At 32.7% G+C, this 24,710-nt stretch overlaps 1 long non-coding RNA gene across 2 annotated transcripts in view; it reads right to left on the reverse strand.

The window, feature by feature from the left end:
* The window catches only part of LOC149564315 (uncharacterized), a 290,385-nt gene extending 266,650 nt beyond the window's left edge, over positions 1–23,735 (reverse strand). The window contains exons 1-2 of one of the 2 annotated variants that reach the window (XR_016363598.1): positions 23,455–23,709; positions 22,783–23,043 (exon numbers count right to left, since the gene is read on the reverse strand). This is a non-coding gene — a long non-coding RNA (uncharacterized LOC149564315). Of the gene's footprint in view, positions 1–22,782; positions 23,044–23,454 lie in introns of those variants that run through there. The other variant, XR_016363599.1, reaches the window with a different exon arrangement.
* Positions 23,736–24,710: the final 975 nt, after the last annotated feature.

The following is a 24,710-nucleotide window of genomic DNA, read 5'->3' on the forward strand; positions in this document are numbered from 1 at the left end:
CTTCTTTACAGCATTCCTCCGAGAGAGTTGGCTGAGTTTGCCAGTCTGAATTGTTGAGCTCGGCATAGCCATAATCTTCATCTCTAGTAAAGTCCAGCATCAGAATGAATTGAAAATCATCAAAACCCTACATTTGAATTGGTTGGCTCTCCAGCTCAAATCCAAACTTTTGTGGCCACTCATTAAAATTGCCGATCTCACTCATTTGAACCGGAAAGCTCTCAAATTTAAATTTGATCTCCTCTTCATTGAAGGACATAAATGTCAATTCATCTTGTTCCCAGCTCGAAAGCAGAGCGTTGTTGTTACCAGCACCATATAAAAGATCTTGCTAGTTTAGAAGCGATTGGTCCCATGACCAAAATGGCTGCTCCAAATGAGTTGGTCACATGAAAATGTTGCTTTCCCCATAAATGGGCCTTCTCCAACACTCCATTTGAAAATGTCCCACTGCAAAGCACAAAGGCCACTACATATGCTCCAAACTAATACATTAAACCCTAAATTTGCCTCTTTCACCTAGCAATCATAACCCCAAATTATGTGGAACCTTACGTAGCCATCGTAGCAGTCTTCTGTGGAGAAACTCCACAGATTTCTACCTTCTTTAATATATTCCTTCCTTTATTGTATTCCATGCAGCTTGGGATGGTCATCACTGCAGAATTAGTTTACATTCTCAAGTTGATAGAGTCCAAAAATTCTGGTCAAAATTACAATGACCCTCTCAAATAAAAAATTAATCTTTAGAATCATGACAATTTAAATTTTGTCACTAACAAGTCTAAATATTAGATTTTCTTTAAGAAAACCTAAATTAGTGGATGTTGATGCATGGTAGATTTCAATAAACAATGTTTTAAAGACTTTAAGTTACTTAATCATGCTTGTGAATAACTTGAATGACATTGTACATAAACTACTCCAAGAGCTCACAATTGTGTAGTGGCCTATGTTAATAAATATTTTCCAATAATAATATGAAGCACATGTTCATTATTATATCCATGATTAAGAATATACATTTTATTCAAAATATCACTACTTTCTTATCGTGATTGTACTCACAATTTTTGAGTGTGGTGTATTCAACTTCCCCTAGGTTAATGCCTACTAAGGATCTTGTCATTCTGACATTACTACATTGAAAGAAAGAATCAAAGGTCATTTTAAACACACAATCTACCATTAGAGTGTGAATGGAAAATCAAATCAAAATTTAAGACCAACACCCATAACATATCTTTTGCAATTGTCCTTTAAATATTCCTCTATCCCAGTTGGAATCAAATATTCTCATTTTACCCTATGCTTAAGAGTGTTTATATCATCTTTACGTTATTTAGAAAAGATGAATTGGAGAGGTCCCCAAAGCTCACTTTTAGGTTAGATATTGGTATCCATGTTTCCCTCCTTATACACACGCTCAAGTGAATAATTTAAGATCTATATAATAAATCTTGCATCTCATTGGTCCATGTATTACATTTCTAACTCAGTCTAGTTAGAAACAATTATCTTGAGTCCCTTCATTGCCAATATTTTCTAGATTTTTTACACTTCATTTTATATTTTTTTATGGCATCAAGTAATGTCCAAAACTTCAATATTGTTCATTTCTACCAACAATTTACTTAGGGCCACTCAAATAAGATTCTCAAGACTATCTCAATCTATATAGCTAATGTTTTGGTTTTAACAAAGGCTCTTTTTGTCTAGATAAGGCTTACTAAATAATGTGCTTCCATATATTTGATCATTTTGTGTAGTGAAGTCTTTTATTTTTTAATTAACTAGCATAGTGTTCCAATTTTAAAAAATTCTTATTTTGGTCTTGTTTAGTAATGTCTCAAGTGTAAAGGTAGTTTGTTAAAAATCTTATGTAGTTTCCTCCTTCCAAATCTACCAAATGATAATTGGTAAGGAAATCACACATAGGCTATTGAAGAATACATTAAGTTCAAACTAAAATAGATATAAACTCTTGGCTTAAGAATTCATTTCATAACAAATGAGATCAAGAAAAACCCTAGGATAGTAATCTAATCAAGAAAAGAAAACTACTAGGATAGTAATCTAATCAAGAAAAGAAAACTACAATGATATTATGACATATGTTGAGGAACTATTTATGATATCCTAAAAGGTTCTCAACACTTCCCCTCCTTGAAATACACCTAAATATGACTAGACTTCGTATAGTAACAACAAATTATAAATAAAATATAAACTAACATATTAGGTAGACATCTGACACTTGATAAATATGTAATATAGTATTAGTATGATTTCATTTACACAAATTATCCTTGTTATAAATCTTATGGTAATGATAAACTCCCTAAACTTGCATTCAAATAAGATATCCTAGGAAAATTTAACCCTATTAAATTATTAAAAATAATTTTAAAAAACATAAATTTTTTTATAATATGTTTAAATTTAAGTCATTCACATACAAATTTTAAGCGCACTTTCAAAGTCAAACCGCTTATAAGAAAAAACTAAACACCAATTGATTATTAAAAAGAATTTTATAAAAAAACATAAATATCTGTATAATAACTTTAAATTGAAGTTAGACAAATAGACACTTATGAGATTAATGTTAGTTATAGCCTAGTCCCTGATGAGAGAGAATGAATAACTCTTTTTTGACTTGGTTTATAGATTCTATTGTTAATAATAGTAAATCAACATAGGAGAATAAAAATAGAAGCTGAGGAAAGATCCCCGCACATATGATTTATTCCGTTATATTCAATGCTCTCTCATTCTCGCCGGCATTTATTATGCTTGACAATCATTTGGAAAATAACTAGATATTCATTTGACATTTTCTCCAATCTGACATGTAAGTGAAAAATAGGACCAACAGCTGGAACATATGGACTCCGATAACGTCAAGGCCCATGAAAGACAAATGGAAACTATAGTCACCATTTGTGTCCGCAAGCATGTTTGAAACTGGTCAATGGCTGATTCAGGCTTCATATAGCATTTTCTATATGATAAAAAAGATGCATATATACAAATTCAAATGAAAGGAGTTTTTCTTATTGAGCTTGATAAACAATCATCTCGTCAACCAGGCCTTCATGCTAGGTTAATTTTTAATTTGATTATGTTTAACGAATAGTGAAAAAATAATAGGATTCATAAAATAATTTGAAATTAGGAGCATACAAATAATAGAAAAGGGAATGAAAAAATTAATATTAAGAAGAAATGGCAAGCAGATCGAAAAGAAGAAAAGAGAAAAATATGAAAACTTCTTCGAAAGTAGATATTTGATACTACCGCATTCATGTTTATCCTAAAAAACTAGGGTTTTCAAAAATTTTCCCTGAGGCTTCACTAGTCAATAGATCACATAATACCATATTTGGAGGCAAACAAGCACTGAATCCTTTGGTCAAAAATTCTCAAGCATTCCCAACTATTGTAGTAAAGACCTCAAACTCTTTTACTTCATTAGCTAGCCTACAAGATGTGGAGATTAGGGATGATCAGGATTGTGTCCTGACTCGGGAGGTCAATGTTTATCCTAAAAGACTAGGGTTTTCAAAAATTTTCCCTAAGGCTTCACTAGTCAATAGATCACATAATACCATATTTGGAGGCAAACAAGCACCGAATCCTTTGGTCAAAAATTCTCAAGCATTCCCAACTATTGTAGTAAAGACCTCGAACTCTTTTACTTCATTAGCTAGCCTACAAGATGTGGAGATTAGGGATGGTCAGGATTGTGTCCCGATTCGGGAGGTCAATGTTTGCGGTAGCCATCTTCATTCTTATCAGTCTCCAGGCAAAGAGTTACTTTCAGCCTTGATAAGCATATTTACTTCTTTAATCTAACTAAATATGTAAGTTCTAACCTAACCCCCATTTATGCCTAGTAGATAGATTTTACCATTAAACCACCCATTGGTCATTTTATCTCTGCCCAGGAATCCCTAGCTCCTCATTCTTTTAAAGCCTACATTCCTCCTCATCGTAGGTCATTACTTTCACACCCTTCTCTCCATCCTTTCTTACTCTATCTGCCCCACAGCCCTATCGCATCAAATCTAGAAGATGAGGTCCTAATTATAAGTGACCAAGATAGCGAAGAATGCTAGCAAGAATGCCAGGAGCTCAGATTATTTTCTTTCTGGAACAGCCCTAAAGAAGAGTTGCATAATCTAAATGACTAGTTGGAGGATTTCTGCGGCTATTAGGTAAGTATTTCTTAGTATATTGATAGATTAGTCTACATACATTTTAGTGAGGAGGCAGTGAAAAAAGACTTACTCTATAATTCTGACTATTTTTTCAAAGGTCACGCGGTTAATTTTTTTGAATGGAAACCAAATTGTGATGATGATAATTTAAATTTCTCAACACCAACCCGATTCTCCATAAACCCTACCCCTCTGGAGTTAAAACAAATTGACATTATAAAAAGGATAGGAAGATCAAGGGGAGTCTTGATTGGATTAGATGCTTCTATTGAGTGCTATAACAATATAAAACTTCTAATCAAATGTAAAGCAAACCAAATGACTCTTAAAACAATCAAAATTATTACCAACGGATCAACATACAAATTAAACTTTTAGAGGTATGAAGGCAAAGTTACAGAGATAATTAGGCTTGATGACGAGCGAAAAATTTCCTTAAGAACACTGTAAGCCACATCAAATCTCAATGCATCCTTTCCCATGATCAAAATAAGGCATCAAAGAATGTTGCAAGAGGAGTGCTCTGTTGAGGAAGATGAATTGATTGTCACAAGAGATAACTCAGCCAATGAAATGTTAGAAAAGTCAAATGAAGCTAAAGAAAAACATATTAGTAGTCAGTCACCCCAAATCAATGGTAATTAGAAGGAAATAATCAAAAAATCACAAGAGAATAACAAAGGAAATATTCAATCAAATATACTCAAAAATATAGACAAGAGTAAAGACAAATTGAACTCAATAGTTATGGTGGAATAGAAAGATCCCAATCTCAGTTCGGAGAAGTCCCCTAAGTTAGAAAAGTAGCCCAAATTATAGAGCATAGTAGTTCATAGTAAAAAGTCTAAAAGGAAAGAAAAGAAAGTTAAGGAAAGAAAAGGTCCCATGATGTCAATCAACGAATAGAAGAATCTAGATTCTAAAATCAATATGGAGGGTAATAAGAGCAATGATAGTTTAATCATAAATAATGATGAAATAGAAAATAGCCTTATATAAAGGAGATACAATCAATGGAAAGATGAAATAGATTGAAGACAACCCCCCAAAGGTTCAGAGGCAATAGGCAGAAGAATCATCTCTGGTGAGCTTATCTGATAACAAGAAGATTTTGAAGCAGCTAACCAAATTATGGCAGACCCCCACCCCAAGGAGAGAGTATCCTGAAGACAAATTCAATTTAAGCACTATAGGAGGAAACATGCCGAAAGACATCCCAGTGTTAGACTTCCAGGATTTTTTAAATAAGGAGTTGGAGGAGAATGAAGAATTTGAAGTAGAAGCTTTAAAAGAGGATGAAAAGAAAAGTGTAGAAAGGCTTTCAGAGGAACTGAGCTGAGTTTTTGACTTCGAAAATGAGGACAATTGTAGCATCTCATAGAAAGAAGAACTATTGCAGCAAGTACTACAACTAGGAGGACAAAATTACACTTTTGAAGACCTCAAAAGGGACCTCTTATCTTTTGAAAATGAAAGTAAGTCAAAAAAAGACACTGATGATATGGTAGTTAGAGGATTAAGTGAGGCTGAGGATAGAGCCACCTTGGATCACCAAAGCATAACAGAACAGATACTACAAGAGCTGGTCAATGAAGAAAAGGAGGTCAAGGAGAATAATCAATCTGAGATAGTTAAAGAAACACAAGAGAATTTGGAATAGTTGGGCTTAAAAATGAACCAGGAAGAGGTTAATTCTCCTAATTTTGGTAGGAAAAAACTCAAAAGAGGCAGAAAATCACTCAAGGAACTCAGAGAAGCAGATGGTTAGGCCCGTGAGCAGAAAAAAATCAGTTAGCTTTTTGATGTAGGGAAGGGGAAGTTCCTTCCCAAGGATCCATGAAGATCACCATGTGGAATGCTAGGGGCTTAAATGCCACTAGCAAAAAAATATTGCTAAAACGAAATTTAAAATTATTTGAATCTGAAATCATTTTATTATAGGAAACTAAAATAAACAAAGCAAAAGGTATTAGATAGGTAAGAAGTTAGGTAGCTGGAGTATCACTATGCAAGAATTTGTAGTTTCATCTGGGGGTTTAGGTTTCATTTGGAATCATAGGAATGTAACCTTAGACATTTTAAGCAAACACAATAATTGGATTAGCAGTTCAATCAAAAGCTTGAAATCAAATCTCAAGTTCATTCTAATTAATATTTATGGTCCAACCAACAATCAAGAGAAAAACATTAGTCTAGGAAGAAATCAACCAATTCATATAGGATCAACAAAATAGTCTTATCTTATTTGGAGGAAATTTTAATACTATTTTAAACCTAAATGAAAAATTAGTGGGATCCCAACAGACCCCTCAATCTTCAAAAGGTTTTCTAAAATGGTGTAATTTCCACAATTTGGTAGATATCCCTTCCGAGAATGGGAACTTTACATGGAACAACAAATGGAAGGATTTTGCGTATATAGCTGAAAAACTAGATAGGTTTTTTATTAAAGGAGATCTAGACGTAAATAACTTAAACAGTCAAATCCTTGATTTTACTAATTATTGGTTCTGACCATTTCCCAGTCAGAATAGAATTTTTTGAGCCTCATAAACATGCTAGGAATTCGTTTAAATTCAAAAAAATGTGGTTTTTAGATTCTATTTTTTTAGATGATATAAAGGCGTGGTGGTCACAAGGTAATTTCGAAGAATCTAGGATGTTTATCTTCATGTCCAAAATGAAGATGCTAAAAGAAAAGATTCTCAGATGGAATAAAGAACACTTTAATAACATTTTTAAAGAAAAATGGGACATCGAAGATAGATTAAAGGAATTAAATCTCGAAATCATAAAGAAAGGTATGAATAAAAATAGCTACTTTTTAGAAAAAGAATCGCTCACTAAACAATAGGATATTCTCTCCAAAGAAGAAATTTTTTGGAGACAAAAGTCAATGGAAAGGTGGCTAGAGGAGGGAGATTGAAATACTAAATTTTTTCATAACTCTACCCTCTATAACAGAGCCAAAAGTAAAATATCAAGTATTAGAAATCACTTGGTGTTTGACTAATAAATCAAATGAAATATCAAAGATTTTTGTGAACCATTTCTAGAAAGCATTAAATAATTTTGAAGGGTGAAACAGAGTGGCCCAAGCCAACTTGCTTGAAGTTATTCCTAAATTTGTTATAGTGGAAGATAACAAAGCACTTAATAAGCCCATAATGTTATAAGAAGTTAGAATGGTGGTGTTTAATATGAACCCTGACAAATCTCTAGGTCCAGATGGATTTTAGGCCTTTTTCTATTAGAAATTTTGGGACATCATTAGTATAGATCTCTGGGAAGCTATTGAAGCATCAAGGAAGGGTGGATCTTTGTTATCCAAAATTAATCACACCTTTCTCACTCTGATCCCCAAAAAGCAAGAGCCTAAGAGTCTAGGAGACTTTAGGCCCATTTCCCTATGCAACACCATCTATAAAATATTTTAAAAGATATTAGCAAGTGAACTAAAATTAATCCTTCCAAAGATTATCTCTGAGGAACAAATAGGTTTCGTTCTATGTAGATCTATCCTGGATGGCATTCTTACCATTCAAGAAACTATTTATTTGGCCCAAAAGAATAAAGAGGTGTATATGTTCATGAAGCTTGACATCCAAAAGCATATGATATGGTGGATTGGTGGTTCCTCTGCAAAACCCTAGAAGCTTTTAGTTTTTTCGATCAATGGATTAACCTTATTTTCAAATGCATTTCCTCCACCAAAATTTATGTTCTTATTAATGGTCCCCATGAAGGCTTTTTTGAAATCTCAAGGGGCATAAGACAAGGAGATCTATTATCCCAATTTCTATATATAATTATGGCTAAAGTCTTCGAGAGATCTCTCACTAAGGCTTATAACAAATAGGAGATTAAAGGTATTATCGTCACAAGGAATATCCCTAATATTACTCATCAACAATATGCAGATGACACAATCTTGCCAAGTGAAAGTTCAATGAAAGAAGCTGTAGCCTTAAAATCAATCATAGAGTAGTACATGAATGCAACTGGCCAAAAAATGAATGTCTCAAAATTGGAGATATATTTTATTAATACAAATTCTATGATGGAAAAAAAATCTGTCATATCATGGGATACAAAAAAGGTTCATTCCCATGCAAGTACCTTGGCATCAGGTTAGAAAAGGGTGTGAAGTCCAATATGGTTTGGTATAATACTATGGAGAAATTGGAAGCCAGGATTAGTTGTTGGAAAGATAAGTGGCTCATAAAGGCAGGAAATAGGATCAAGATTAGGTTGGTTTTATTAGCAATAGCTACATACCCACCCTCTTGCCTCCCTCTTCCCAAGCATCTCCATCATAAGTTAGAGTCTAAACTTAGAAATTTCCTCTAGAATGACTGTGAGGAAACTAAAAAATTGGCCCTCATTAAATGGGATAATATCTACAAACCTAAGAATTGTGGAGGATTAGGTATTAAGAACTTGCAATGGCAAAATGAAGCCGTAGGGACTAAATTAATCTGGCACCTTTACACAGAAAGGGACCATAAATGGGCCAAGATTATGTATAATATGTACCTAAAGGCAGAAGACCCTACTTTGGTTTTTAGAATGAAGACACTTCTTAGAGGATCAAAAATTTGGAACTTTATGGTTAAGTGTTGCCACCTCATTGGTAAATATCTGACTTGGGATGTTGGAAACGGTGATGAAGTCCTTTTTTGGGAAGATTCTTCAGATGAACACCCACCAATAGAAAGTAGTCTATTCTCAGGAGACCTTAAAGAAAAATTAATTAATCAGTGGGGTAGTAAAGTGAGTGACTATAAAATTAAGATTTCTATGGAAGAACACTCTAGGTGGATTTGGAAACCTTTTAATGATATAGAGGTGGATCCAGCCATTATAAAGGCATATGAAAAGATCACACAAGGTAGGAAAGTTAAGCAACTTGAGAGGAATGACAAGTTCATCTCGGTGGCTTCAAATGATGGAAACTATAGTGTTAAAAAAGGATACAAAGCATTGTTAAACTCAAAGAGATGGGATGAAGTGGAAATCCCACTTAAACTTTGTTGGGATCTTGCTTGCTTGTCAAAGGCAGGATTCTTCTTATGGTTGGCATTTCAAAATAGGATTGTGATGGCAGGAAGACTTCTTAAACTAGGTTTTGAAGGCCCCTTGAGATGTGCTCTTTGCAAGCATGACAGTGAGAATGCTAACCATCTACTATATAGGTACCCATACTCTCAAGTTTGTTGGGACTGGCTTAGACAGAGATTAGGATGGTTCACTCTGTTATCAAAAATGTAACTAATTGTCTTAAAGGTTGGTCCACCAACCTATGTAAGGGTGTCTATAATAAACTATGGAATATTTATCCTTCCATTCTTGTGTGGAAAGTCTGGAAAGAAAGGAATAGAAGAACATTTAGTGGTATGGAATTGAATTTAGAAGAGTTAGTCCAAAAAATAGAAGCTAGCATAGTAGAAACAACTAACTCCCATCTCATGAAAACTATAATAGAAGAAGGTTCCTTGGGATGGCCAAATTAAAAAAGTATGGTCCAATTTGATCAATCATCCTCTCGTCTATTTCAAGAAAATCAAGGAGGATAGGGATAGATGCAAATGGATTCCCCCTCTGAAGGGATGGGCAAAACTTAACTTTGATGGAGCTGCTAGAGGTAATCCAGGGACAATAGGAATTGGATGTATCATCAATGATGACATAGGCCAGTGGATTGCTAAAAAAGCCAAGTCTATCAGCCCTACGACCAATAACTTGGCTAAGCTCAAAGCAATGGAAGAAGGATTGAAGCTCTACCATGAATTAGGATTACCAAAAATATTCATCGAAGGCAATTCTCAAATTGTTTTAAATGCTACTAGGAATAGAGTTACTCCAAATTGGGTTCTGAATTCCAAATTAGAAGAAGTCATTATTCTCTTGGATAGGTTTGAAGAGGTCAAAATTTTTCATATCTTTCGAGAAGGCAACTGGAAGGCAAACCTCTTGGCTAACAAAGGAGCTGATGGTGTTAACCTTCTAGTACTTAGAGATGGGCTATGAATTTTAGTTTCATTTTTTTAGTTATTTTCGACTATATGTAAGGTGCACTTATTAGCTTGATAAAGATATTACTTAGGATAAATAGTTTAGGATTACCATATATAAGGATAGGTTGTATGGGCTTATTAGTAAACTATAACTCTTGCTTCATAAACATGTCATGAGCTACATAATAGCTAGGTGGCTAAGGGCTACTTTCCTTTTTAAAGACACCGTGTCATATAAATGATTTCTTGGGTTTCTTCTTAATATGCTACTACCTAGGGATTAATAGACTATGATCAAGATTGAGAAAGATATGTAGGGTCTATCATTTCTCATAATGATGCAGGTACTGCTTCTTAACTGATGCTTGTCTACCTCATAATACTCTGGTGACATAATGTTTCTTAGTTTATGCAGGATAGTCAAGGAGCTTCTAGAAAATTCTTCTTCTTCTTTTTTGTCTTATTTCTCTTGCTATAGTGCCTTGTCTTTGTCATTCAGTTGGTTACCTCGTAAGTATGGACACTAACATCTGTGTTTTTCATTTTGTTGAGGCCCACACGATGGCCTTTTGAGGCAACATCAAATCTGAAAGATGGAATCATATTCTTAGGCTAGTTGATGGAATGACTCACATTGTGGTCAGCAGGGCAATTGTTGAAGGTTTCTTCAACTATGACTTCACCTGGAGGATGAATAGTGATGTCATTGGCACATTCATTGGATGTATCGCCATAACCGGGATCTCAAAACAAGCCATGGTAAGACTTTGTCTAAATATTTTTTATTCCACTTGGTGTCAAGGAGCTATGGAAGTCATCATGAGCCTGGATGATAATTTATGTGTGCCACTCCCTGAGATGTATATGAATCATCCACCTGGTAGCTTGGTTGTGGCAAACATACCTAGGAGGCCTACCTTAATGATAAGGGATATGCCAGCTTTCAATATGGTTTGGCCCAAGATGGAAGCCTATTTTTATTTCCTCCTTCAATGGAGAAAGATCTTGACTGGCTCAGCAATTACCTTGGTATTTTTAAGGCTTATATCCACCTGAGTGTGGATTTTGGTAACCTAGATTTGCTAGATTTTTGCACTCCCAATATTGAGAAGTCTAGTAGAGAAAGGTCTTCATTTGAATTTCCCTCCATTTCCAATCATAAAATACAAATGAAATTGCAGATGTAATCATGGTGTTTTGGAAGAAGTAAGGTGTGTCTAGGTTTTTTTGGTTTTTGTTTCTCAGTTTGCCTTGCTCTAGTTTACATTGACTGGGCTATGTTGTATCATCCTCCCCAGAAATTGGGAGTTTTGTTAGGGTTTTTTGTATTCAAAATGCAATTAGCGTACAAGCTTAAGATGTTTTTTATTATTCAAGATAGGTTCCTCTTAGTCTACATTAGGGTTTTTGATTTAGATATCAAGTTAATGAAGACTGATATCGGATGATGGTTAGGGTATGGATAGTTTAGGTGCATTTTAGAGATTTAGATGATCACACATACTTGTAATTCTTTGTACTTAGTATGAATGTAGACTTTAATTGGAGTGTCAATTAGTTTAGAGATATCAGAGTAATGCATCTTGCATTTAGCACGCAAAGCTGGGTTGGAAACTTAGTAAGGGTTTTCTATTTTTCAGCTATGTAGATTCATGAATTTCACCAAATTATTTTTCTTTATGGAAAGTTTAATTATTTGTATTTGTACTCTATGTTTTCTACTAATTTGAAGGTCTTGATGGTGTGGGACTTAGCCTCAATTCATTTCAATTGTCTAATGTTCAAAAATGACATGCGGGGATGCAGTGTTGGGTTTTTGAGATTTCAGTTGGTTTCAAACAATGGCTAGTCCAGCTAGTTCTTTCTGATCTCTGGTACTCACCCTATATTATCTTGAGGGGTTATTTTTGTTGCTATGGCATGATGAGATTAATGCATTTCAATCCGTAAGGATAGTTGTGGTCTAGTTTTTGTCATTGGATACTACAGGAATTGTAAAGAGACTATTGTATTTTATTATAGTTTAGCATACCAGGGAAGTTTCGAAATAGAAACATTGTCAATCACAAGTATGTATATAATTTTCTAGTAGGGGTTGATTACTAATAATTTTTTATGAATATTTACATGGACTTAGTTAATATAGAAGGGATAACTAATCATTTTGAGGAATTGGTAAGCCTCTTTTTAAGTTATGCATGATGCAGTAATTATCAATAGATAAGGGAAATAGTTTATTTTGTTTCAAGGTATCTCTTATTTCCAGGAAGAAAAATGCAGTCCTATCATTAACCACTTCAACTATCAAGTCTACAAGGCAAGGAAGAGTGTAACAAATAGTAAAGGAAGGAAGTAAACTGCAGTGGTTGGAAAGGTTCAGCTATAACAAGTCTCAGCTGCATATAAAATTCATATGATCATTTATACATAATCAAATTATGATCTTCTTTATAATAGTAACGAAAATTGTAATAATCTGATTGGGCTATGCCCCTTTTACGGTGTAGTAATAAAGGACCATGATCCCGGGCTAGATTGGAGGTTTTCTTCCTTGTTCTTTCCTACCAGTACCTTTTTGAATGGAGGTACTCTATTGTAATTTAATAATTTTATTTTTAATAAAATCAAGGCCTTGGTTTTTTACCGATATATATATATATAGGTATCTCTTATTTCCAGGAAGAAAAATACAGTCCTATCATTAACCACTTCGACTGTCAAGTCTACAAGGCAGGGAAGAGTGTAACAAATAGTAAAGGAAGGAAGTAAACTACAGTGGTTGGAAAGGTTCAACTATAACAAGTCTCAGCTGCATATAAAATTCATATGATCATTTATACACAATCAAATTATGATCTTCTTTATAATAGTAACGAAAATTGTAATAATCTGATTGGGCTATGCCCCTTTTATGGTGTAGTAATAAAGGACCATGATCCCGGGCTAGATTGGAGGTTTTCTTCCTCATTCTTTCCTACCAGTACCTGTTTGAATGGAGGTACTCTATTGTAATTTAATAATTTTATTTTTAATAAAATCAAGGCCTTGGTTGTTTACCGATATATATATATGTATGTATGTATGTATGTATGTATGTATGTATATATGTATATAAGTAAAACAATAATCTGAAGAAAAAAAACATCTTTTTTTAAAAAGAAAAAATTAATTAATTTTTAAAATACTTTAAAAATATTTTATAATTAATTAGATTTAAAATAGAATAATTAATTTTACAGTACCAATTATTTTAAAATTTGATATCCATAGAAAAATAAATAAATAAATATCAAACATTGAATAGTTGTACTTTGTAAGACACTTAATATATCTAGTCTACGCTTCTAATTTTATGATGCAAATCACAAAGTGATTGATATACATAGCACAAACTCACTCTAGTTCAATGATAGAAGATTTATTTGAAGCTTTAAATTTGATGGTCTAAGTGACTTATTCGAATGTAGTAGACTATATGAAATGCTTATTTTTATGAAAGGTATAAATGACACTTTTAATTATTTAAAAACTATAAAAATCTACTATAGAGAAATATAGTATAGTATTCTAATATATATGTAATGTACAAATTGGTCTAGCTAGGGAAAAAATATATTTTTTGGCATGTGAAAAGGTTGTTTTCCTTGAGTAAAGAGTTGTTGTCACTTGATTTTCCATTCCTTTTTCCATTTATGGGAAACTATTCTTATGGCTCTCCACTAAAGTAAAGCTCTCCACTAAAGTATTATGTATAAAAGGGTCCATCATTTAAATTGATTGTGCTTGGTGGAAGGAGGAAATTCACAATTAGAGAAAAACTCTTGGTTTCTAGATGTCTCAGAAAGTAGTGTACTAAAGATGGAGAACTTTATGGCAAGTGCTCTTACATGATCATTTTCATTAATTGACTAATTCTAAAATTGTTGAAAATGTATAAAGGATTACATTAAAATATTTTGGAATTTTCCTTTTTCTTCTTGATCATTTCAAATTACCTATGAGGAGTTATGTGAGAAGTTAGCTCCATATGATTTAGATTAAGAAATTAAGGCCTTCTCATTAATTTCTTTAATGATCCCAATAATATGAAGAATATTTTTAAGGGATTTTAGGTTGAATGTGAATAGTTTCTTTAGTGTTATATTACTTGGATTCGTGAAGCTAATGATCAAGAAATCATGGCTTTATGTTTCCCAAGATGGATTTATGTTAAAAGGTTATTGCTTTTGTATGGAAATGGCTTCTTCAAATCTTGAATCAAGTTGTAATTTTCTTCACATTGATGAATCCCCACGACTCTATTTTTTCCCACAAAATGCTTGTATTCTAATTTTTATAATGCCTTAGTTGACCTCTCATGACATAGAATTGAGTTGGAAGAAGAATATAATTTTGAATTCCAACTTGAGATCTGTGGAGGCATAAATGTTGACTTCCTATATAGGAAATGAGGTTATTAAAGAATAATTTTTCCCTCTTGTAAGGAGTAACAAAAGTGTGTCTAGTCCTAGGGCACGATAAGCTCAACAAACCAAGCTCTAGTCCTAAAGAGGATCACCACCATAATTCAAATAAGGTTATAGGGTTAATAAACCACCCTCCCAACTCTATCATTTCCATTACTAACCATATCTTCTAGATGATCCTTTACCTACTATTGAGACACTTGAACCCTTGCTTATGCTACCCTTCCCTCTTGACCTTTTCCTAGTGTTGAAGAGTTTGATAGCTTCAAATATGATATCAAAGAGGCCTTTGGTTCTTGGGATAGCCCTATCAACCATTTTATTTTTGACGAAAAAGTAGGAGGTCTAGAGTCAAAAGCTCGAGTGTTTTCTTAAAATGCACAATAATTGACACTGGAAACAAATTAACAAGATAGAATAAATTAGAAAGAGAATTGAACCTCATGTTTATCTAGAACAAGTGGGGAGGAAAGATAATTATTTCTATAATACTATTAATGGACATCTATCTAAGACATCCCTCATTATTAATCACAAGAGTGGGATCATGAAAAAATAAATCCAAATCATGACACCTTCGTCACTACTTTCTCTAAGAAAGATTGACTTAATGTCATTTCCCTTGAAAATGCATATATTGAAAGTAAGACTTACAAGGAGTCAAAGAGTTTGAACATTCCAGGCCATGGGTTTTCCAACAATGGACACCACTTTCATATTGGCAAATTATCCTTGATAATATATAGAGCAAGGTGGTTATTGACGATGTTAATGTTGGTGCTAATGAATTGGCTTTTGTTTCTTGAAGGTCTAACTTTTCCTTGAATATGTGGCTAGAGATAGCCAAGGACAAGGAAGTAATAATAAAAATAGACTAGGTCTCAAGAGAAAGAAAAGAGCTAGGAGGTCTCAATGCTAAGTGGGGCATTGGTTCTTCACTATAATGTGTAATGATGAAAATGGAATCTAATTTCTATGAGGAATTAGCCAAATTGCATAAATATTAGAAACCAAAATACCATACAAACAAAAACATAGAAGAAAAATTTAGAAATAAAAACTAGAACACAACTTTGATGTGTAGGTGAAATATAAGGTTAAAATGCATGGAACAAGGTACAAAATTGCCCTTTTACATGGGGATTGGATGCAAATGGAATTCTATAACAAGTGATTATAGTTGAATTATTTTGGGGCTCTTTGACTACATAGAGGACTAGTGATTCATTGAATTAAGAAGTTTAACAAGGCCTTAATAGAAAACCAAATTTTGCTATGTTTTGACTTTGAGAACATAAACATAGTAATATTATGTGTAGTAAATATATGGTCAAGTACAATTACATCAGAGACATTTTAGTTGATAGTAAAATTATGGATTCTTTCATAGATTTATGAAAATTTACAGTATTAAGTCCTTTGTTTCTAATGAAATTAGAGAGTTTGAACTGAAAGTAAAATACTCTTTTGATATATATATTGGATTGGTGATTTTCCCCTCTCCTTGTCTTCACATTTACATTTAGGACTTTGGATGTTGGGTGGTATATTACATTCATAACTCCAACTAGGTTAATCTTCTTGATCATTATATAGGTTATAAGCTCTTTAGTGATTGTTATCCTTAGTTTACATTCCTTTTGTGTTATTTGAGGACTCCTTGGTGTAGGCTTTCTCATTAGATGATATATTCTCCATTCTAAATGTTTTCTAGATTCAACTTAAATTTCTATGTCCAAGCCCTTTTTAGGCTTATGTTTTGAATGTAGCACAAATAATGGACAAGGCTTCTTGATCACATCAATTAGAATAGGGGTATCTGTGGTATGTGCCATACTTTGATGTAGATATGAAATGATAAATTTATTACTATTCGAAGGGACACTTCATGCTTTGTTGCTTTTCATCATAGAAAAGGATTCCACCTTTCAATTCACAATTCATAATTTCTTCAATATCGTTCACAATGGTTAGCTTCACAAGAGTATTTCAAGATACAAATGTGATAAATTAACTCAATTAGTCTTATTTATTCTTGAAAGTGGTCATTGCCCCTCTTCTAATAGTGGTCATTGCCCCTCTTCATGACACTATGTGGAGAAGTATTATGACTAATACCACCATTGGTCCACATAAAGAAAAATATAACTCAATAAAAAATGAAGCCAACACAAATTTGTTCTTTAACAAAGTTGCATTATTGCAAAAAGTAATATCTCTTTAATGAATATATAGATGTGATCACTGCAACATTATACTATTTATTCAATTGAATTATAAAACATAATAAATAATTACAATATATTATATCATTTAGTCCAACTTAAAAAAATTATAAACAAAATATTAGACATAATAAATAAAATTTCCAACGAGTAAACAAAATAGACCCCAAACCAGTCAGCCATCACCTTCGTATAAATATGTCGTAGCCCATGAACTTGGTCAACCTCCCACTACAAATATATTTCGTTTTATAAATCTCATTATAACATGATAAAATTCCTACCTTAAATGCACTTCCGAATTCTAGAGGAAATTAATGCCTTGTCATAGTCCATGATAGGAAAGACAATAACTCTTGGTTGACTTGTTTTGTAGCTTCTCTTATTATTATTATTATTATTAGTCCCACCTATCTATAGGCGGAGACTATTATTTTTGGATGCACTTTTTACCATTTGTTTGCATTGAAATTTGTGCCATTAGAAAAATTAAAACATATATCCAATGTTCGTAAAGACTTCAGCTAACTAATTTATTATTTCTAATTTTGTTCAAATATTTCTTTTTTCTGATTGGCCATGGATATTTTTGCTAGTGGTTTTTTGTTTTTTCCAATTTAGAAATTCTAAAAAAAATGAACGGCCAATCAAGTGCATATTATTTAATTGTAACTCCAATTTGACACCTCTGACAAAAAAAATATAGTGTTGGAAAATATTACTTGTACAGAAGGCTGGCAAGTCAATTAATAAGCCTAGTTTAAGGAGTACTTTTAAAACAAAAAAATTAAAAACCATCTAAAATTGTGTGAGAAAATTCCTAGACAGACTTCCATGTCACTGCATTTGTACCAAATGTTTGAACACATGCCAACTAATAGTATATCGTTGACAGTCCAATTTTAATAAAACAATTTAGAATAGCTATGAATATTGTGTACATTAATCTATTGGAATAAGGATGTTTTGTAAAAAAAAAATATTGAAATGACTTTTTCTTATGGCTATTTTATAATTAGGATATGCGATGGAAGGTTTTTAAACATTGTTGAATGGAAGAGGTTCGACACCTTGTTTTTGTTGTTAATAAGAATTTAGGTTTCTAGATATTCTGGAAACATGTTAATAAGGAGACCATTATATCTGTGTACCTATAAAGAATAGTAATATGCAAAGGGCCTCTATCAATTCCCATGCCAACAAAAAGCTTTATCCAATTAGAGGAAGGTGTTTAAGCATTGTTGAATGGAAGAGGTTCAACACCTTGTTTTTGTTGTTAATAAGGAATTTAGGTTTCTAGATATTTTGGAAACATTTTACTAAGGAGACCATTTTAACTTTGTACCTATAAATAATAGTAATAGGAAAAGGGCCTCTATCAATTCCCATACCACCAAAAACATATTGAAGCTTTAAAACTTTGTACCTATAAAGAATAGTAATAGGCAAAGGGCCTCTATCAATTCTCATGCCACCAAAAGCACATTGAAGCTTTAAACAATTAAAGGAAGGTGTTTAAACACTGATGAATAGAAGAGGTTCGACTTCTTTTTTTTGTTGTCCAATTTACAAAGTTCCTTCATGGTTTTAGTAAATGGTGCAATATCAGAGGATAAATTGCCTTTCATGAGAGAGATAATATAGAAATCTATACTTGACATAGTCACAGGGATAACACCTAAATCAAGGTGAAGCAAGAAAAATGTTGAAAGAATGAAGAATACTCATTATAATCAACTTTCATTATGAGAAGATGCACAAAATAATATCATGGAAAAAAGGTGGACAAAGAAAATTACACTAAAAGAGAGAGAAGAGAGACCATTGCAAACAATCAAGCAAACAAAGATTATCCAAATTACAAGGTGACTTCATGGATATAGCAAATGGTAGAATATCAGAGAATAAATTGCCTTTCATGAGGGAAATAATAAAAAAATCTATAGTAATTCATAAGGGTAATACCTAAATCAGAGTGAAGGAAGAGTCATTCCTCCATAAACAATCAAACAAACAAAGATTATCCAATTGACAAGGTGACTTCATGGATTTAGAAAATGGTACTGTTGGAAATATAAGAGGAGTAACTAAGAGAGGAGGGGTGAATTAGTTACCACAAAAACTAATCCAAGATCCCTTAAGATGTCAATACAATACAAAACCAAAACTCTGTTGAAACTAAAATGTTGTTGTAATTTGGTTAACACATGAACACTCGGTTTACACTAAGAATTATTGTCACTCGGTAAATACTGAAACAATCACTTCTTAAGATGTATAGTGTGTTTAATCTTAATTAACTTAGTTGCAGAATCATAAAGAAAATAACATGAACACAAGAGACACCAAGATTTAACATGGAAACCCAATTTGGGAAAACCACCAATTACAACTAATTACTATTTCTCACTCTTTTGAAGTGAGCCCTGTTAGGATCCAACCCTATTAAAGGTTACAAAACACGTTGTTAGGTGTGACACTGTTAAAGGATTTAGTTCACCATGTTAGGAGTGACCTTGTTAGAGGTCTTTAGACACTTCAATCTAGAAATGCCACCTTGTTAGAGGATTTGGCAAATAGCTATTAGGCTAACTTTGTTAGGAGATTTGATTCACTGCTACAAATATTAGAGAGTAATAATGACTTGACCTAATTGATGATGCAACCATCTTTGTTGATTTCAGATTTATGTTCTGGCTTGAATGCTTGATCCTCCTTGATGAAAACGTTCTTTGCAGCTCGATCAACTCAGATACTCTAATAACTTCCACTTTGCTTCCTTAATTTATCTTTTTAATCCTATGGTTCTTCACAATTCAATCTGCTACTTGACCTTATATTTATATATTTCACCTTGTCAAGTTAGCTTGAATACACTTTTCAAACAAATGAGATTCATCCCATGTGTTGGCTAGAACTAACCAACAAAATCATTAGATCCAATATGTTGATATAGAAAAATCCTTTGTTAGCCAACCCAACTCGATCAACACTAACTCAGAAATGACTTTCCTTCAACCTTCCTTTGGTAACCGAGTGAGCTCAGTTAACACTGGTTCCATGCCAACTTCCTTTGATAACGGAGTGAACTTGGTTAACATTGGTTTTGTGTTGTCTTTCTTCGAATGCTCAACATACATAGGAAACATCCTTCAAAGCCTGAGTGAGCTCGGCTGACACTGAACGCTCAGTAAAGAATTGACATTTGTGTAACATTAAAGACAATATACAATTAAATGATTGTATCCAACAGGTACAATATCAGAGGATAAATTGATAAACTATATTTCACAAGGGATATAATACAAAAATCTATAGTAAGATAATGACATAATTCAAAGGGGTAACCCCTAAATTAGGGTGAAGCAAGAAAGTTGTTAAAGTAGGAAGAATGCTCATTATAATAAACTTTCATTATGGGAGGATGCACAAAATAATACCATGGAAAAAAGGTGGACAAAGAAAATTACACCAAAAGGGAGAGAAGAGAAGTCATTCCTCCATAAGTAATCAAAGACACAAATATTAACATCTATTTTGAGCTTTACCATGTAATATACATAAAAACCCATATAACAACTACATGCACCAACAGAAATAAGAAAGATGGTCGATTCAACCTAAAAAATATACTTAACAATAATGAGATTTTATTCATATATTTGAAGCCATTGAAGAAAAAATACACCAAGAGATAGAAGTGTATATCACTGATAATGATTACAGGTGAAGAACTACTAAGACTTTTGATCTTCTTGGAAAGATGCTTGGGTCAATAAGTCCAAAGATTCATTGAATTTTAGATTCTCTGCTCTAAAAATTCCCACAAATGTAAAATAAATCATGGAAAGGTTACCCTTTCCCAAAAGTAACCTTTCTAAAAAGTAAGAAGGGTGAATAGAATTATGGTTATGATACTAAGGGCCCGTTTGGCTGCAGGAATATAAAAATGGGAATAGGAATACCTATTTTGGAATACTTATTCTCAAATAAAAAATGAGATTACGTAATCCTATTCTTGCTTGGTTCACCCAGAATTTGATGTGGAATTCACGGACTCAAAAATTTATGTTTTCTAAAATTAAAAAAATTGGAATAGGAAATAATACCATGGTGGTTGATTCAACCTAAAAAATATACTTAACAATAATGAGATTTTCTCCATATATTTGAAGCCATTGAAGAAAAAATACACCAAGAGATAGAAGTGTATATCACTGATAATGATTACAGGTGAAGAACTACTAAGACTTTTGATCTTCTTGGAAAGATGCTTGGGTCAATAAGTCCAAAGATTCATTGAATTTTAGATTCTCTACTCTAAAAATTCCCACAAATGTAAAATAAATCATGGAAAGGTTACCCTTTCCCAAAAGTAACCTTTCTGAAAAGTAAGAAGGGTGAATAGAATTATGGTTATGATACTAAGGGTCCGTTTGGCTGTAGGAATATAAAAATGGGAATAGGAATACCTATTTTGGAATACTTATTCTCGAATAGAAAATGGGGTTATGTAATCCTATTCTTGCTTGGTTCGCCCAGAATTTGATGTGGAATTCACGGACTCAAAAATTTATGTTTTCTAAAATTAAAAAAATTGGAATAGGAATATGTATTCCAATTCCACCTATTTAGGTGGAATAGAAAATGCTCATTTTTGGGCCAAAATTGGAATACATATTCCAATTTTATTCGTATTCCGATTTTGATTTGGTGCATCCAAACAGAGAATTCAAAATTTTAAGAATATACATATGTCTATTCCACTTGTATTCGTGTTGCCAAACGGACCCTAATTAACAAAAGTAAATAAGAATTAACAAGAGTATGACACTAATCGTGTTGCCAAACGGACCCTAATTAACAAAAGTAAATAAGAATTAACAAGAGTATGACACTAATTAATTAATGAGAGTGAACAGAATTCATCACTCTTCCAAGTGGTTGCTGAATGAAACAAAAGTAACATAACTAATATATACATAATGTAAAACAACTCTATGCACTATCGACTAGCTACAAGGATAGCTTAAAGATTACTCATAAAATGAAAACCCAAAAAAAAATTTAGAAAGTCATAAAATTAAAAACAAAAATTTTTACAAAAAGTAACACACAATTAATTTGTACATGATACATTATGTACAAGGATGACTTAAACATATATCATTATGTTTCACTAAATGTAAGATTCTAAAATGCTCATTACAAATGAGCAAATATGTGGTGTGCAGGAGCACCTGGGTGCATCTACCTACAATCAGCACCACCCAAAAAGATTTCCGAATTTTTGTTTGATTGGTTTCTAGTTTTAACATCTCTCTATTAATTACAATATCTACGAAATTCATACACTAAATTGATTGAAATCCATTTTCTAATTCATGAAGAAGCGGGGAAAATTCTTTAATTCCTGTCTATATAATAGGAACGGCCAGGTAGAAACCGTTGAGATTATGAAAAACAATTTCGAAGTACATTCTAAATCTGTAATCTAGTTTATATGGTGTTGGAGGTTAACTTTTTCCCTTCAAATATGAAGACATCTAAATTGTGGAGAAGATAATTTTAGAGGAACTATCTTAGGATAAATATAATTTTCCTTATAGCTAAGTTAGGATAAATATAATATTCCTTATAGCTAATAAATTTATCCAGATTTCTGCTTTGGTTAATGTTTATTCCTTAATCCCCATTAGAATAGTAGGGGTGGCAGATTTGTATCATTGATATTAAAAAAAATTATTTTTTCCTACAATGGAGAGAGTTTTAAGCTATATTTCAAGACATAGATTCAACCTTGGGCAGATCTATATTCCAGGCACTAATCAAGGATTATGGAAAACTCATAGAACTAAAAACAGTGTTTATATCATTTATCAAGTTTCAACGATCCATAGTTTTGATTACAAAAATATACATACCTCTACTATTATGAACACATAACTATTGCAAGCTACATGGTTTTTTGAGGATGCAAAAGAAGAAGATATATAACAAAGATAAAAGAGGCCATGATATAATTAATCCACTTTGGGTGGATTTGTTTCAGTTGGGCCTTCAATCTTTTGCTCTGGTTTTTTATAAAATGGCCGAACTCGCTCTCCATGGCCTGTCAAGCATGAACATACAAACAAACAACAAAACTCAATTAAACTGCCATGAATTTGTGATATTTTCATAATGATGTTAAGATTATGCATTAAATCACAAACTTATGATATTTTCACAGTTCATTTAATTACTTATAAATATATCATTGAATGATCCAATATTTCGTATTAAACTCTGCCATGAAATCCTATGATCCAACCATAATGATATGAAGATTGTGCATTTAATTTTCAAACAACAACAGTAGAAATAGTGAAATTAGAATCTTAATTTGATCTGAACATTGGGAACAAAAGAAAAAAAACTATACCATCAAAATTGGAAACAAAACCTTGACATCCATTGCCATAACTTATAAAACACTTAAATGCGTTTGAGAGAGCGTGAAAATAAGATAAAATTGGCTTGCCTGGACCGCTTTTATCTCCTTTGTCACCAAACTTCAAAAGCAGGTCGGTGCCGATACCCTGAGTTTGACTGGGTCCTTCTGAAACCCCCTCCCTGTGGAGAATCCTTTGCATTGCCTGATCCTTCTTGTCCGCCCCAGCCATCACTACATCATAAAAGTACAGTGCTTTGTTTCATCACAAGTTATATGGGTTTTGCTAGAGAAGATAGGGGAAAGCAAATTGCAACGTGGCTTTGCGAGACATGTTATGGTAAACACCACTAGCCCTCCGTGTCAACTTTTCTCCCTCTCCAAGAAATATCTTAAGGAAATCATAGATTTTAAAGACGGGTTTAGAATGGATTTATATTATTATTATAATTATTCATGTTGTAACTCATAAAGGAAATGTAAGGAAAAACAACTAGTTATGGATAATAATTAAATCAAAGAGAATAATATCCTCTATTTAGTGAAAAAAAAAATCTTTGATTTATTTTTCCAAAAAATATTCAAATAAATATATTTAGCAATAAAGCTATTATAATAAAATTTTATATTTTGAACATTCTATAAAGATAAATAATTTATATTCAAGAAAGAAAGTTTGAAGTTTTGTGGAGTTAACTATGATAATCGAAACGAAATGATGAAGACAAACCTTCTATACATGAATCTGGATCCTTCTATCTTCCTTTCAACTCCTAACAGGGTTATCACAACTCTTAACAGAGTTAGGATCTCTTAGCAAAGATTCAAAGTCTCCTAACAAGGACTCACATGTATTGAATGTATTACATTAACTCCTAACAAGGTCCATCCTTTCACAAGGAACATTTATATTAGTAAATTATCTTGTGGCCATCATTCCCACCGGGGGTTTCCCTCTGATAGAGGATTTTCCCTAGTTAAAAAATATAGTGTTATTGTGTATGGTTATCTTTCTATGGTTGTTGCATCCATTGTTTACATGTTGCAGAATTAATAAGAATATTGAGAGTTATTTTAACTACATAACTGATTAAACACCCGCCCACCCCCTCTCTCTTGTTATCTTATGTTATCTTATTGGATTTACTTTCTAATAATTGGTACAACTTAAAAAGATCTATGGCACATTTCAAGAAAGAAAGTTTGAAGTTTGATGGAGTTAACCATGACAGCTAGAAAGAAAGGATGGGGACACATTTTCTATGCATGGGTTTGGGCTATTGGTTGATTACTATAATACATAAGGATGTGACCGAAGAAGACAAGCTTGAAAGTTTTGATGAAAT

Source organism: Cupressus sempervirens, chromosome 4 (assembly GCF_028749045.1).
Source record: "Cupressus sempervirens isolate cs-2001-9-10 chromosome 4, ASM2874904v1, whole genome shotgun sequence".
Lineage (NCBI taxonomy): Eukaryota > Viridiplantae > Streptophyta > Pinopsida > Cupressales > Cupressaceae > Cupressus > Cupressus sempervirens.